Source organism: Dermacentor silvarum, chromosome 3 (assembly GCF_013339745.2).
Source record: "Dermacentor silvarum isolate Dsil-2018 chromosome 3, BIME_Dsil_1.4, whole genome shotgun sequence".
NCBI classification, from domain to species: domain Eukaryota; kingdom Metazoa; phylum Arthropoda; class Arachnida; order Ixodida; family Ixodidae; genus Dermacentor; species Dermacentor silvarum.
In genome coordinates this window covers 16,824,614-16,842,057 of record NC_051156.1, presented here as the reverse complement: position 1 = coordinate 16,842,057, position 17,444 = coordinate 16,824,614, and positions in this window count along the sequence as shown.

Sequence of the window (17,444 nt, the reverse complement as noted above, 5' to 3'; positions counted from 1 at the left end):
ATAGCTAATAGGTCGGTTAAGGGCTTTAGGAAAGTGGCACACTTAGGAAGAAAGTGGCGATGGAAGTTTAGTAGGCCCAGGAATTCTCGGAGTCGTTTCATTGATGTCGGGGGTGGAAAGTCTTGGATAGCCTTCACTTTGCTGGCGAGCGGTTGTATACCCTGTGGAGTGACAAGGTGGCCTAAGAACTCGATTGTAGCGACGCCGAAGACGCACTTATTGGGATTTATGACGAGGCCGTAATCATCCAGACGGTGAAACAGGGTGCGCAGGTGGTATTCATGCTCAGGGCCCGATGAGCTTGCTACCAGGAGGTCATCAAGGTAGGCAAATACGATAGTGCGCTGAAAAGTCTGTGCTGCGTTGCGCAGTCCAAAAGGCATCCTTACATATTCGAACAAGCCAAATGGGGTGATGATGGCCGTCTTCGGAATGTCAGCGGGTTCTACAGGAATCTGATGGTAAGCCTTCACTAAGTCAATCTTAGAGAAGATCGTGCACCCAGCCAAATTTGATGTGAAATCTTCTATGTGAGGAAGTGGGTAGCGGTCTGGTAAGGTGTGGGCATTGAGAGCGCGGTAATCCCCACATGGTCTCCAGTCGCCAGGATCTTTCTTCGGGACCATGTGGAGTGGCGATGCCCAGTTGCTGGAGGAAGGCCGCACAATGCCAAGTTCAAGCATGTGCTCAAACTCACGGCGGGCGATGGTGAGGCGTTCTCCAGAAAGTCGACGAGGCCGTGTAAAAACGGGAGGTCCAGTGGTCACAATGTCGTGAGTGACGGAATGCTTCACCGGTGACTCTCTGGTGTGCGGCTTCGTGAGGTTGGGGAAGTCAGCGAGAATTTTTGCATACGGCGAAGCAGGTGTGAGAGCTCGAAGGCTCGTTGACGAGGAAGTGCAGGGTATACCGTTGATGGATAGGCGCGTGTTGAGATCGATGAGGCGATGAGCATGCATGTCCACAGCAAGGTTGAAAAAACTGAGGAAGTCAGCTCCAAGAACAGCTTGCGAGACGTCAGTGAGGATGAAAATCCAGCGGAACGTACGGCGTAGTCCAAAGTCAAGTGTAAGAGAGCGTTGGCCGTATGTGGGAATGGCGGAGTTGTTGATCGCTTGGAGTGGGCAGGTCTGTTCGTTGCGACGGCGATCTGCACAGGAGGCCGGTATGACGCTAACCTGGGCTCCTGTGTCGACGAGGAAGCAAGCGCCAGTGATCTTATCGGAAACATAGAAAAGGCTGCATGACGTTCTACCAGGACCACTCGCCGCCGTCAGTGGCTGGTCGTCGCATTTCCCGACCAGGAGCACGGGCGAGTGCACGTGCGTGCAGAGGCCCCAAATCGGCGGTGGTACCAGCACATGGTCGAGGACGAGTCGTCCCGTGGCGCGTCGGTTGTCTGAAGTCCCGGAGAGCGTGGAGACGTCGAGAAGCGACTGTGGAACTGGAACCTGGATGCCGATCGGCGATGCGCAGGTACGCAGTCATCGAGACGTCTGACAATGGCGTCCAAACGGTTGTCGATGCTCGCGAGCGCGGGGTCTGCAGCGGTGGCCGGTGGCGACGTGGTCATGGCGTTGAGGCTATGTGCCCGCGAGTAGTCTGCCACTCGATCAGCCATTTCAGCGAGCGTGTCCACTGGGACATCTCCTGCAGCGACGAGGACCGGGACCATGCTCTGCGGTAAGCGCTGAAGGAACAACTCACGCAAAAGCTTCTCCTCTTGAGAGGCGGAGGTCCCGCCAATGAGCTGGCGCATGTGTCGCAGGAGCTGGGATGGGCGACGGTCACCGAGCTCTGTGGCTGTGATGAGCTGTTGGAGTCTGCTGTGTTCAGACTCGGACTTGCGGGAAATGATAGCTTCCTTCAACGTGTCGTACGGATGGCTCGGGTGCGGCGAAGCTAAAATATCTGTGAAGTCTTCGGCTACGTCCGGAGGTAAGGAGGACACCAGATGCCAGTACCTGGTCTGTTGGCTGGTGATTTGCCGTAGACGGAAGTACGCCTCGACCTGCAGTAACCATGTGCAGGGGTTGTTTGGCCAAAATGGTGGCAGGTTGACGTGTTGGATCGCAGCCACCGCAGCACTGTTAGGTCTGGCGTCTTCTTGGGCGTCAGGACCGGTAGGCTGGGTGGAAGAGCCGGCGGGATCCATGCGGGATGGTTGGGGTTGCGTGTTCATTATCGGGTCACCATTAACTGTCGGAGCTAACACGAGAAAGATTCAGCCCTGACAGCGTTGAGTTTTCGAACTGATATTTTTTTATTCTCGCTCTGCACCTGCCGCGCGTTCCAATGCCAACTTCGTCTTCCTTGACGGGCGCCGCATGCTGAGGCGCTACAAGCCACTTACTACTACACTCCAGGCCATAGGCGTATCTACCGGGGAAGGGGGGGGGGGCACTTGGACCCCTCCCCACTGTCCAAAGGGGGGGGGGGGGCAAAGTATGCCATTTGCCGCCCCCCTGTGGTGTGTGGTAGTGCGCGAAGACAAAGTTTAGTTAATTGTGCGCGTGTGAACGTGAACATGGTGAGCGCAAGACGACGACGTGGGCAAAGAGCGCCAAGCACGAGGCGCCGCGGCACAAGAAAAACAAACAAACAAACCAAGCGCCAACCAATTGGAAAGGACCACGGCGCTCACGGGGGCCAATGACCGATGCCTACGGAGCCCGAAGATAACCAATCCAAAATTAACACACGGACCAGAGGGAAGAAAAAAGTTGTCGCAGTTTCACCTGAAAGGCGAAACATCAATTGCGATAGCAAATTTGTAGAGAGCTATACGGAGTAATGATATTAGCTTTATCAGCTGTATAAACTTGGACATGCAGCAGCACCGGCAACACGCAGAACTATTGTCGACGCCGTCGGCGTTTTGCCCGCGTTCGCTCAAAATGCGTGCGGCGTTGGTGACTGTTGCCGGAGCCTCTGATATAAATAGGCACTTGGTGCCGCAGCTAAACGTCGCCTCCCTTCCCTCCCCCTCCCCCCCCCCTCCCCCACGGCCTCTCGCGCGTCGGAAGAAAGCGCGTTTGCTCTACATATATGGTGATTGTAAAGGAGGAAAGAGACGCCTACTTCTGCAGCCCTTAAGCGAGCACGGCGCAGAACGCGCGTTTGTTCTCCGCCGTGCGTTCACTCCCCGTGAAAGCTCGCGCCCCTCGCGCCCTTTCACTCGCACATACAGCGTTCGGCGCGCGGCGACGATTTCATCTCCATTGACGTCATACGGAACCTCATGGCGACGGCGACGGCGACGACGGTGGCGACGCCGACGGCAGAAATCTGCTTTTGAGTGTCCATATAATTGCTATCGCAATAAAACGAGGCACGCTGGCGGACGGAGGAAGAGTTCCAGAAGCGGCACCAGGAGAAGGTCGGCCACCGGATCGGAGGTTGAAGACGGCCGTCGGGTTCCGGACCCGAGTCACCAGGACTTCACCCGGCCGGAGCCTCCTGCCAACCCATTCCTGGGCTTCGCTACTCCATCCGTTCGGGAACTGCTGCCCGAGGCCGGCGAGCGTCTGCGCCCGTGGGCAGAACGAGAGCTGTCGGGCTACGGGCCCGAGTTCCACAACCAGCTGCCCGGCCAGAACGCCGCCGCCGCCTGCGCGTGTCGCCAAGCCGCCTGCCTTCCTGAGCATCGCCACTCCACTCGGTCGCAGAGTGCTACTTGAGACCGGCGAGGTCCAGCGTCTGTAAGCAGCGGTCGAGCTGTCGGGCTACGGGCCCGAGTTTGCGCCCAGCTGCCTGGCGAGAACGCCGCCTCGCTCTTCACGTGCCGCCAGCTGCCCGTGTTCCCTCCGCGAGCCAGAGCCGATGCGATCGGGCGCTCTACGCAGTCGTCGACCAGCTCGTCATCCAGTTGGTGAGACGAAAACGCCCTTCTTTCGTCGCCTTACCACTACCCTTCCACGTCGAACTGTTACGCGCGCTGTCACCTATGCCTAGCCCTAGCTCTGTGTGTTGTCTAACTTGGATTTTACTTGTGCCTTCCTTTCTATTCATTTCCTCTGTTCTTCAATTCATTTCTCCTACTTGCCTTCATAACGTGTGTATTAAATGTCTCGTTCTGCTCTTTGAAACCAACGGCTTCGTCCTTTGATTCGGTCCTCTGAGGCTCTACCTCAGAGACCTGCTTTGAAACAAGAACCGGCACATCACCCCCCCCCCGCCCCCCCACTTCTGAAAGCGGGCACTTTCGGCTGCACGCCGGAAAGTCCAACAAAAATACAGCTGAAGCTAAATTTTCTTAATAGAGTGGCCACGTAAGTAATGCTTTTCTTTACTACGTATCCCCTGCTGGGGCAGCCAGGTTTGTCTTTTGTGCTTCCTCGTGACGCGCTGTAGCGGGCGATGTGCGGGATTCGCCATACACGCTCTCATATTGCGGAGAACGCCTGGCACTGGACAGTTCCCGCCCTATAAAATTGCCGCTTGCGCTACTTGCGCGATGCCCAGTTTTTCGGGGCCGCGTAAGCATATTTGAAAACGCAATCGGCTTGCTATATTTAACCTGCGGGCGAGGGAATGGAGAGGTTTGGATAATGTATTATAAACAGCCACGACCAACGATTGGTGTGCCTTTTACGGCATGAAATCGTTGGATTATCAAATGCTGGAACTGTTGTATCTCGGTCCAGAGATAGTCTACATAGCGTTGCAGTCTCATTATCTTATCAACATCAGAAATCTAATTAAACCACTTACAAGTCTGTCGACTTCAATCATTGTGTAATCGCGACTTATCATGGATATTGTCGAGAAAATGACCTTGGTCGAACGTGTAGAGCCATTTCAATTCCAATAGAACACTGAACTGAAGCTTCTCTAAAGGCACGTGTCACTTCTGATATTTTCGGTTTCGTGTTCACGCCGTTTCTAAATAAGAGCAGCACTATTACTCGTTTCCCGGAAGGAGCAAGAGCAGCAGATATTTTATATCTTGAAGAAATGAAAGCCACTTCTTGGTGGCGTGCACCGAAAATTTGAACTGTGTAGGTTGCTTACGTGCTCAAAAAAAAACCGTTACTGAATACTCGCTTTCTCCAAATTCTTATGCTTTATACACGGCTTTTAGTTGTTTCCCCCTGGTATCCTCGGTAAACTATGTGTGGCACGGTGTTTATACTTATTCGAAGTATGAAGCAATGTTCTGAGTGACGAGCGACATATGTTTATTCTGTGTATGTTCATTACAGCCTTTGTAGAAAGTTACTCATTGAAGTGTTCCAGGGTGTCACACTGCTGCTACTCGAAATGTTTCCCAGACTTCTAAAACAACTGCACGAGATGCGGACTTGAAACTTCGTGACAATAGGGAGAACTTAAAGTGCAATGCGTTGCGAAACTTTCACTTTCCTGCTTAAATTCAAGTGTTGCCGATAATTACTAAACCCTCGTTTTCCAATGTGTTTTCGTGCATCATACGAGATTCTTAGTTTTTTTTTCGGTGTCCTCGGTGAGCTAAACCAGGCATCTTGTTTATATCTGAGGAAAATTAAGGGCAATGGTATGGGCAACATGTAGATAAGGCAGAAAGTCGGGCTAGTTGGTAATGAGCATAATCAGACATGATTGCTAGAGTGAAAATACAGGGACAAGACAAAGAACACGCGACCATGGACGCTGTAGATATGTAGACAATGTTCAGTGTAGATAAGTAGACGGTGTTTGTATATGTAGTAGATATGTATGTAGATATGCAGACAGTGTAGATATTGTTGTGCCATAGCACCTGCCATCATCGCCACCCGTCCCTCTGGGCCCTGCCGACTAGTCGCCAACGGGACGTGGCGACACAATGCGACGCGGGTGCCTCAGCAACCGCCCCGTCTTGATCCGGTCAACGAGTCGCCAAGGGGACGCGACGACACAATACGGCGCGGGGGGGGGGGGGGGGGGGGGGGGGGGGACCTCGGCAACTGCCCTGTCTGTGTCCTGCCGACGTGCAAGCAGCCCCGGCCATCATCGCCACCTCGGGGTCCTGTCGACGAGTCGCCAGGGGGACGCGACGACACAATGCGACGCGAGTGACGTCAGCAACCGTCCCCTCTTCCTCCTGTCGACGAGGAGCCGCCGCCAAGGGGATTTAAGGAGGAACCGGCCCATTGTTAAGGAGAGAGTCGCCACCGGCCGCCCCGTCGGTCTGGTGCGCTCTTACCAGCTCTCACTGCTTTGACCAGCTATCCCCAGCTAATGGCAGATATTACCAGCTATTACCTGCTATTCCTGCTATATCTGTACATATTTGTACATAGTGTATAAAGCTTTCGTCTCCTTTTCGCCTGCTTCAAGACTCAGTCTCTCGTCCCCGACCCCGAGTCGCAATAGTGGATGGCAGCTATGGGATTGGCGAACCAGTATCTGAACAGCGGATGGCAAGCTGCGAGATACTAGGCCCGAAGACGACTGCTACACCGCTCGATGGCAGCTACCAGACCGACCGGCGTCAACCACTTTGGATGGGTGAGTGCCCGATGTTTGCTTTTCAAGTCGCCAGACCTCTCTAGCACAGGCAGATGTTAGTAGAGTCTTTTGTTTTGATAGGCTATTATTTGAGTGTTTTGTTTTGGTAGACTATGATTTATTAATTTGCCTTCTTTAAATAGTGGATTTAGTTTGAACTAGGGTAAATTTTGTGGGCAAGCAACACGAGGAACGAGATCGCGATGGAGGAATTCCAAGTTCAGGACCTCATTCAAATTTGCGAGGAGTTGGGCATTTCCGCCGGCTCCGAAAAAGCAAGGAAAGCGATTCTCGACGTGATGCGAGCAGAGGACGTGACGACCGAGGAAGCCGAAGAGGCTTGGGAAATGATTGTGGAGCGAAAGCTCGAGGCAAAAGAACGCGAGAGACGTGAGAGGCGCGAGCTGGAAGCGAAAGAGCACGTAAGTCCCGCGGAAAAGGCAAGGCGAGAGAGCCGCCGGCAGAATCAAACATGGATATGGCGCACAGCACGATATCATCTCCACACCTTCAGGGCGGGCGAGAATATGATTAAATTTCTTGCTGATTTTGAAAAAGTGTGCGAAGGAGAAGGTGTCAACCGGGACCTCTGGTCCGAGCGGTTGATCCTGCTGCTCCCTTGTAGTCTCGCGTGCGTTTTGGAAAGCCTGCTTGATGAGGAGAAGCGGGACTACGATGAAGCTAAGAAGGCTTTGTTGAATCATTTTGATGTCGTAAGTCAGGCCGACTGCCAGGACCAATTTGATAGCCACAATGCCGAACCTGTTGAGGAGAGACCGCGTATTGAGATGGCTACTAGCTCAGTGCGCCAGGGAAATGCTATGGTGCAGCAATCGGTGCACACGCTTATCGACGAGCGCGAACACATTGTTGCGCCGCTGTCTAAAGAAGCCGCTTTGGAAATTGTGGCCGACGATGAAGGCCAGAGAGAAATTCTGCGCCCTTTTGAGGGCAGCGACACAATCAGGCTAGTCAACGATAGACCGCAGGGCGAGCCGGCTAGCTCAGATGGCGTCGGATGCAGTCATGTTCTGTCAGAGGTACAGACATCTAGCGACGACCACGAGCCTAGCTTGGTCTTGCCGCCCCTAGCGATATCGCTGCGTAGAGAAGGCAGCGTACCTGCAAGTACGAGTGCCGAGACCGCGAGCTTTGCGAGCCGCGCCGAGGGCAAACGACGAAGGCGCAAGCCGAGAAAGTCGAACTCGGGCGGCGATACGAGCCAGGTCAAGCGCGCCAACCGCCAACACGTTGAGAAAAAGCGGAATAGGCTAAATCCGAAAGTTAAGCGGCTGCTCAGATCTGTAATAGGCGTGACGCGCGTCAGTAAAGAAAGGATTTCGCAGAAATTCAGACGCCGCAAATGCCGCCTGTTCTCAGTGTTGTCAAGGCATTGTAAGCAGAAGAGCATAGCGAAGCGTCGGGTATGCTCGAAAATCTGCTACAATAGCCGTTCACTTTCTCGCGGAAAGAAAGGCAAGTGCCTAGCGGGTAGAAAGGCGGTGTGCACGCGGGCCTGTAAAGGAGCCGCTCTCCGAGTATTTGGAGGCCGCGGGTCGAAATTGGCACATGTTTCAGGCAAATCAATTTTGTTCTGGTGTCGCGATTGGACGACGCTTAGGGCCGAGAATGGGCGACCTGCACGAGCGCGTCTAAAAACATGTTTGCGAACTCCAAGTGATTAGTAACACGGTACTTTGAAAGCGCATTATGTTTTATGTCATTTTAGTATTAAATTTTCTGAGTGTTTATTGCGATAAGTTTGAGTCGCGTGTTGAGCGTAGGAAAGGGTGGATAGGCCAAGAGCGCATTTTATAAGGCTTTGGTCCTTTCTTTTCGCGAGACACCAACATTTTTTAGTTTGTTAATCATTTTACTGAGACCTGATTGCTGAACGCTCAAGTAGAGAAAGCGTCAGTGTTTTCACGTTTGTTGTTTTTACATATATCTAGGCTAGGAAAAGCCTAAATGCTTAATTTCGATTGTGACTTGTTTTTGTATTGTACGCGTTAGTTGTAAGTGTCAGTGTATAATTTTGATTCACCTTTGCTTTCGTGTCATTAGTGTGAGTTTTAGTATCTTTTTTGTTTGTTTTGTTAGGACCGCTTCTGTGCTGTAAGAATGTGGTACTCGTTTCGCCGAGTGCATTTAGACAACACTAAGCGGCGGGCTCTTTCGGTTGGCATTTACAGTCAGATGTCATTCCGCGCTTTTGTGAAGTGGCGCCCAAGCGCAAACATTAGCGGCGTTCAGCCTTTGCGTCACGGCTTTCGGGGGCAAAATTAAGTCATCTTCGGCAACCTTGATCTTTGCCAACCCGCCCGCATTACAGTTGAGAATCGCTTGCGACGCAATTCTGATTTGATTAAGACTCGCGCATTGACAATTAAAAAAAAAAAGGAGGTCCGTATCTCGAATTTCTCTCTCAGATACGTGTCTCGTGTTGTTCGGGATTTTTTGTTGTTGTTTTATTTTGTTTTGTTTTGTTTAGCGTAGCCAGATCTCGGAAAATGCTTTGTTCGATGATTTTGGTCTGGCGGTTTGGAGAGCATTCGGAGGGTGCTTGCTTTGGCCGGAGTGGTTTGGCGTTGTTGATTCTTGGTCGTTCCAGTGGACATTATCAGGACCGAGCAGCAGAAAAGACCACCGGCGGGAAAAGCGGCAGAGCCGATACCTCCAGACCATCCTAGACGTCGCCCAACCGGCGCATCCAATCTTCCGAGCTGCGTCGGACAGCTCGACCTCTGGATGCATTGTCTGGCGGCGGGGGTGCTGTTGTGCCATAGCACCTGCCATCATCGCCACCCGTCCCTCTGGGCCCTGCCGACTAGTCGCCAACGGGACGTGGCGACACAATGCGACGCGGGTGCCTCAGCAACCGCCCCGTCTTGATCCGGTCAACGAGTCGCCAAGGGGACGCGACGACACAATACGGCGCGGGGGGGGACCTCGGCAACTGCCCTGTCTGTGTCCTGCCGACGTGCAAGCAGCCCCGGCCATCATCGCCACCTCGGGGTCCTGTCGACGAGTCGCCAGGGGGACGCGACGACACAATGCGACGCGAGTGACGTCAGCAACCGTCCCCTCTTCCTCCTGTCGACGAGGAGCCGCCGGAACCGGCCCATTGTTAAGGAAAGAGTAGCCACCGGCCGCCCCGTCGGTCTGGTGCGCTCTTACCAGCTCTCACTGCTTTGACCAGCTATCCCCAGCTAATGGCAGATATTACCAGCTATTACCTGCTATTCCTGCTATATCTGTACATATTTGTACATAGTGTATAAAGCTTTCGTCTCCTTTTCGCCTGCTTCAAGACTCAGTCTCTCGTCCCCGACCCCGAGTCGCAATAATATGCAGACAATATGTAGACAATGTTCCAAATGAGGGGGTTAAATTTGCATTTCCCAATACAATAGAATAGACAGCTGCGCTGTCATAGTTACAACTACAACTGAAGTTTGCTAACATAGGGGGAACAATACGCCAAGTTTATGTGCGATGGTAAATGCGTAGTCATCAAATACAGCTTTTAAAAACTCTAAGCAAGTATTCGAAAGTACCACGCTGCTGTACCACGCTGCTAGCTGTACCAGGCCAGTTATAGCTCAGCGTGTTTACGGGCCAGCGGGCCCAGCGAGCGGAGACGCTATTGCGCATGTGCGGTACGCTGGCGCGGCCAGCGTGTTCCCTCGCTCCGCTGGTTCCCCCCCCCCCCCCCCCCCCCCCCCCAACGGACCAGCGTTTTTGCGAAACAAACATGGCGACCACCCGAGTGAACAGTTGCAGGTCGTCGGCGTCGTATTCAAACGCGGTGCTGGCTCGCCTGCAGGCGAAAAAGCCTCGGATGTGTTTTACCACTGAACAGGACCTCTGTATACTGCGAAAGGTTCCAGCGACGAGGCCGTTTGGCGATGATGTGAAATGGATGACCGCGATCAAGAACCCGAAGCGAGTGCTTGACCGCGAGCTGACGCTAACTCCAACCTTGTTCGACAGGTGGTACAACAAAGCGCTCATTTTCGCAGTCTTAAAGCCCCTTGATCTTGAAAGTAGCGACACTCCCCCCCGCGCACTTTCCTCCTCAATCCGCCTTTTTCATTTTCCTGTGCTGCCCTCTGCCGCACGCCGCCGGAAACGTTTTGCAAGGGTGCCGGGGCTTTCGCCGGTTGATTAGTGAACCTGCGCCCTTGTTGAGTGCGCATTTCGTGGATCGCGAATAATTATTAATGGCTTCTGCGGAGCGCATGTCGTTCCTAGAAGCCATGTAGCACTCACCAACTATATATATCGGGTTAGCAGGCGTGAGTGCGCTGATAAAGGCACGCTGAGTTCCCTCTGCCGGTGCGGCTGCTTTGGAGTTTGTTGTGGCTGTTATGATCGGCTTGGAACTGCACCTGTGAAATGTGGGAATCAAGCTCGAGCGCCTTTCCCGTGACGAGATAATCCTCTTTCATCCCCGGGAGAGCGTCTGACCTCTACGGAGCAGACGAAAACAGCGAGCTACCAAGAAGAAAGACCCGAGGGAGAGGAGGTCGCCAACTTGACCGCCCGACAGAGGTCTGACACTTCCACAAGTTCCCCGAAGGAGTCATCGGCAGGTTATGCCTGGAATCTGTATCTCTCCAATGTGGGAAGCAAGCCCCAGCGCTTTTCCCGTGACGAGATAATCCCCTTCAGCCCCGAGAGAGCTCTCACCTCTACGGAGCAGACGAAAACGGCGAGCTACCGAGAAGGAGGACCCGAGGGCGAGGAGGTCGTCAACTTGACCACCGGAGAGAGGACTTCCCCGAAGGAAATGCCGGCCACCACGAGGGGATTTAAGGCCGTCCTGGCCCCCGTGTTAATTAGAACCGCTCGAGACTCGGATAGAGTCAAAACCATCTACCAATGAAGTGAATACAATCTTTTCTATTTTTCATCATCACGATGCCCGCCTTCATCGTCGTCTCCTGATTCCTGCGGTGACGACCCACCTCACCCGGTCGAGATTATATCATGGCTGACTCCTGCACTTGCATCTCGCTTTTTTTTTTTTTTCAATTCTTTTTGCGCATTCTTTGACATTTTGAATAAATAAGAAGTTTTCGAGCGCGCAGCCCTCCGCGTCGGATTTAGCAAAGCGGTGTACTTGTTTACATCGACATCTACAGCCACAGATCGTTGTTAGCGTCAAAAATTGGGGAAAAGGTGCATTGCTGATATGAAAAAAAAAAGTCAAAACGTCGAATTTTAAAACACACATACCTGCTCATATGAGCCGCGTTATTCCACCGTGAGACGAGTCAGTATGAGCGCCTGAGCTACTCAACGGCGACTGTGATCCAGTTACAAATATCGGGCTGTTAATTTATTACTGATTCTCGCTTTTCTTTAACTTTATCATACTTAGTTTGCGCGTGTCATAAAGCATTATGAGAGAAAAATTTGCTCACATAAGCGCTCATTTAAAGGCGGATGCCATCGCTGACACCGTTGGTATATAACTGAGCGAGGCGGCTGTTTATGCTGCTGTACCGAATGTACCGTACATCTCTTGTTTCGCGTTTGACGCAGAGATAAACAGTATATCTCAGGACTTAAGAAATGCGTGAGCATACCAACACGTACAAACCGACCCATCTACGTTGCGAATACGAGCGGCAGCCTACGGGAATGGTGACCTACAGATGTTGGCACAGCCGTTGGGCACAGCGCTGTGTCGCCGCTTGCAGATTATTGTGTACGCGCCGTGCGAAGCGAAGAGTAGTTTATTTCAAATCGCTAAGGCCAGAACTGAACTACAAAAGCAGTTTCCTTCGTCCTAACTTGCTTACTTTTCAGTACAGGTCCGCCGGTAGCGGGTGCACGAACTCGACGGAGCCAGGCCTAAGCTTCGCTGAAATCAACATTGGCTCAAACTTCATGTGCACGGCTTGAGAGGGTCGAAGCCTTGCGCATTTCAACCTTTCAACTTCGTAGGCATGTTTTGACTCACTTTGAGCGCGATTATTTATATATACCAACGAAGGCGTTGCGGCTATCGCGTTATCGGTTCGACGGCCTATCGCGCGGGTTTGGGTCGAACGATGGTATAGGCACGGTGATTTTATCGGTGCCGTCGACAAGAAAGCCCGTCGCAGTACCAAAGCCAGTCTGCGCTACGCACACTTTCAGTACTGCACTGACGTCGATCGAGCTACCGGTGGAGTTTCAACGCGGTACACGGCACGAGTTGTCAGTAGCGCGCGTCCGAGCGCTTTTTTTTTTTTTTTTTCTCGGGGGACGTTTCCCCCAGATGGGGCAGCACGGCCGCGCGCGCGACGCTTCCAAAACGTTTCGCGACTAATCCGCCAGGGCAGGGCGCATGCGCCGTCGGGCCGTGAAAAAAGGCGGATTCTCCTCGGATTTCTGCCCTCCGGGCTGGCGCGGTGCGCACGGCACGCTGAACCCTCCTTTGGCTGGCTGCAGCCGTATTACCATCAATGCGCGCTCTTGTATAATCGGCCTTTTGAAGCGTTGTATGGTAATTTAACCCTTGTGAAACTGCCATGACGAAAGTAAGCTTCCGATAGATTTTTTTTTTGAGGATGCTTCGATAAAAATGTCACAGTTTCGCCCTAAGGGCGAAGCAATGAATGCGATAGCAACACAGCAATCTCATACGAAGTAAGGTGAGCGGCTTTGGTAGCAACAACACGCAGAACTGTTGTCGACGCCATCGGCGTTTTGCCCGCGTTAGCTCTAAATGCGTGCGGCGTTGGTGACTGTTGCTGGAGCCTCTCATATAAATAGGCACTTGGTGCCGCAGCTAAACGTCGCGTCCCTTCCTTCCCCCTCCCCCACGGCCTCTCGCGCGTCTGAAGAAGGCGCGTTTGCTCTACATATATGGTGATTGTAAAGGAGAAACGAGACGCCTAATTCTGCAGCCCTTAAGCGAGCACGGCGCAGAACGCGCGTTTGTTCTCCGCCGTGCGTTCACTCCCCGTGAAAGACGCGCCCCTCGCGCCCTTTCACTCGCACATACAGCGTTCGGCGCGCGGCGACGATTTCATCTCCAAATGACGTCATACGGAACCTCACGGCGACGGCGACGCCGACGGCAGAAATCTGCTTTTGAGTGTCCATATAATTGCTATCGCAATAAAAACAAGGGGAAGCGCTCCGAAAGAATTAGTACCAAGCAATTGGCTGAGCGGTCTGCCTGTACGTCGCCACTTGGGTTGGCCGTAACGCGGAGGTGTATTAAGCACATATAATATGTGCAGCGTAGAGTATACACGAGAATTTGGTTCATAATCGTGGCTCGGTAACCAAGAAGAAATGTGATAGTTTACTTCAAGTGAATTCGGCGAAATGAGTGGGCCAGAAGCTTTTGTACCAATGCGACTGTGCAAAATACATGCTGTGTTTGCGAAAAAGCCAATATAGAACTTAACACACGCCCCTGTATTCCGTCATAAGGAAACAACGAGAAATAGCATTCCATCACCTCTGGAACTATCGTAAGTCTCTCTCCAAAAAGTTAAAGCTGACTGCTCACACGGAAACTTCGAAGACTATGGCAGTTGATAGAATTATAGAATTATATGATAGAACTTATAGAATTCAAGATGTAAAATTTATCAGAATTGAGGGAGATTATGAGAAGCGCGTCGCATGCACTTTATGAGCATCCACGAATAACACGTGCCAGATAAGTAACTTCGCTTCCGTGCGTATGATTTTTTACTTCACGGCGGTTGCCAAGATATCATTGAGCGGTTGTTAATCGATTTATTTTTACTTTCGATTAACCAACTCAAGTTCATATGCCGGAAAGAGAATAATTGTTTGGTTTAATTCGGCAAAATAATACTTATTCGCGCTTTTTCGCACGATGAAAATCGCTACCAGTATTTCATATCGCCGAAAGTTGCGGACCGGACCGATGCTTGGTTCGATTAAAAAGTGTCACGTTAACTACGAATTATTTCTCCTTGGCGCACACACACAGACACGCGCACATATACTCACATACACACACACATACACGCCCACACACACACACACACACACACACACACACACACACACACACACACACACACACACACACACACACACACACACACACACACACACACACACACAAATTACAGAATAGGAGTTACAGGCATTAACTTATAAATTACGTACATGTGAAAACTAACGCACGCGCGAGAACACACAAAAAAAAAAGCTTTATCACAGCACGAAGAGTCAACAAAAAAGTTTAGCGACTCAGTTGGAAAAAAAAAACACAAAAAAACTATATGCACAGTTATAGGTGCTCTGTATTGAACTGAACGAAGAGTCCGGCTATGAAAAGAGCATTAAAATACCCTTGCAACTTCACCTACAAATACAAGGAAAGCTGTAACATTTCGAAAAGAACGACGTGCTTAGAAGGCGCGAAATCCTTTCTCCCGATGTTATGGAGCCACTGCTTCCGGCGCATGACATTCCGTTCTCCACGGGGGATAGAAAATAACGCTAGCCCTTTCGCTGACCTGCTGCTGCATTGAAAGGCGCAGCAGCAAGGCATTTCCACGGAGAACGAAGCTCAGATTCTTGCGGAAAGGCAGAAAAACTTATGAAACGCACGTTCGGAGTGGCAGGGCGACCACCACTTGGCAAGCGCATGGCGGGCGCAAGAACTAAAAGCGCACGAAAGCAAGTTTCGCGCCCTTTTCGTGACGTCAGGGTCACCTGACAGGGTAGTATCGCGCGCCGCAGCCATTCAGCGTGGCGGATGCGCTGGCTCCGCGAAAGAGGGGAGAAAAAGAGGAGATTGAAAGCGCCGGCGAGGGTTTTGCGGCGTAGATGAGTGCCGCAACTTTCCAACATCAAGAGGTTTTACTCAGTCTAGGCTCCTCTGACCTCCTTGAAGCCCTTGGGTTCAGGGATAGCGGGGGGGGGGGGGGGGGGGGGGGGAGTAAACATGTCTTCTATAGAGATTAATAAAGAGGTGGTTGGAGGGTATGGTGGCAGAAAAGTTGGGATACCTCGAGAAACGGAAACGTACAGAAACAAAGTTCCTAGTAATGGTTCAAAAAGTTTGATGCTTGGAATTCTTAGTAGTTGTGTGTTTTCTAAAACATAAACGTAGAACATTAGGCTAAATAATAGACAGTTTTAGCAGAGCGCCGCTTACGCTCCGCTCCGCTCAGATTTCACGCTCTGGATACTGCAGGGAACTGCGTAGATTTCGCATTTGATAAGCGCGTCTTGCCGAGACGCGAGCGACGCGCTATCAACTCGGGTGCAAAACGGCGAAGAGGCCAAGTAGACACGCTGTCACGCTCCGCTCAGTCGGCTTTGTAGCGGAGCGAGGGATGCGGTCTTCGTTCCGCTGCCGGTATGAGCGTTGTGCGCAAGCGCAATAGCGTTCCCGCTAAGCGGTTGTGTGGCATTTGCTAGCATATGCCGGTTTGAGCGGAGCGGAGAGCAAGCGCTCCGCTAAAACACTCTAATAACAAGAGCTTGGTGGCGCAACTCAGCACCCCGGTGTTTCAAAGGGGATGCTCATAGCTTCCATCCATCCTTCCATCCTTCAATCGATAGAGTTAATACATAGTCAGTTATATTAACTCTATGCTTCAACCGAGTGAGGGATCGCTGAGCTAAAACTTTTCCTTTCGTGCGGAGCTTCGCTGCCCTCTCCGCTCGTCCGCTCGTTCCTATTAGCTAGGCTTTCCAATGTCCCAAGAGAACGCTGCGTTTCAGATACTTTATACTTTGACGGAATAGACAGCATTTAAAGTACAATGTGTTACGAAGTTTTAACGTTTCTGGCTCATTTAGAAGCGCTACAAATTAAGATTGAACCCTCATTTCTTTTTTACTTTGTACTTTTTCATACCTGATATATTGGGTTCGCGTGGTGTCCTCACTGAAATAAAGGAAACAGCTTCTTTATAGTTTGTGACTCTGAGGACCAGGTGACGTTTGATATGCAAGTAAAATTCAAAATAGATGGGTAATTGGGACTTTCGCAATAAATTACGTATATACAAGCACTCTATTGTGTGTTATGAGCCTGTCTAACAAGCGGCGCACAATTGCGCCTACTGCCCTGACAGAACTGTAAATGCCACCAAGACAAAATCTATCGAAAATTGCTGCTACACTATAAAAACTCTCTGTGCGAAGTTAAATGAGGTTGCACCAAACAGAGTCTTTCTAAAAAAATATCATTCAATTGCTAGAGCATGTGATATGGCCACTTTCAGCTATGCTTCCCAGTGTCCCGACATAGCTTCTGGTTATAACTAATTTATATTTTGTGGAAAGGGATGAGGGGTCATGGTAATTGCGCCAAAATTTTTACGCTCCTGGCCTAGTTATCAGCGTTGGGAAAAAATTGGCTGTGGCTTAACTGAGTTATGCCTGGGTGTGCGTAGCGAGAGGTACGGGGCAACCTTATTGTTTAGCTTGGTTCCCTCTACGGTTACATCTTTATCGTTTAGCTGAGTGTCGTAAGTCTGAGTGTTTAGGTTTGGTTGTCACCTCTCGTTAAGTAATGGTTACATTAAAGACTAGACATTTTTGAAGTGTCGCGCATTTATTTTGAAAGTCTTCATCTTGTTGTTTCTCAATTGCCACAAAGACGGCTCGATGGTCGGTGAGGCGGGAGGATGAGGGGTTGTCGCCCAGTGACTTGAACACTTTTCGGGTGCTATCCTCATTTGAATCCACTAGGTGAGTAGGGGCTCGAGGCCCCGCGGAAATCCGAAGCCTGCCCCCCCCCCCCCCCCCCCCCCCCCCCCCCCATTTCTCGCCAAAGTGTCATCGCCAGAGTTCTGTTGCCCACATCATTTGCGGTTTCTTTAGAGTTGCCTCAACGTTTCACTAAAAATTGTATTGTGGCTGAAAGCTTACTGCATCAGCGCGGACGTGCACGACTTTACATTCACACTTTCGCTTTATTTCTGCAAATCCTGACCATAGGACGACAAGCGCATTAGAAGCGCCAGCGG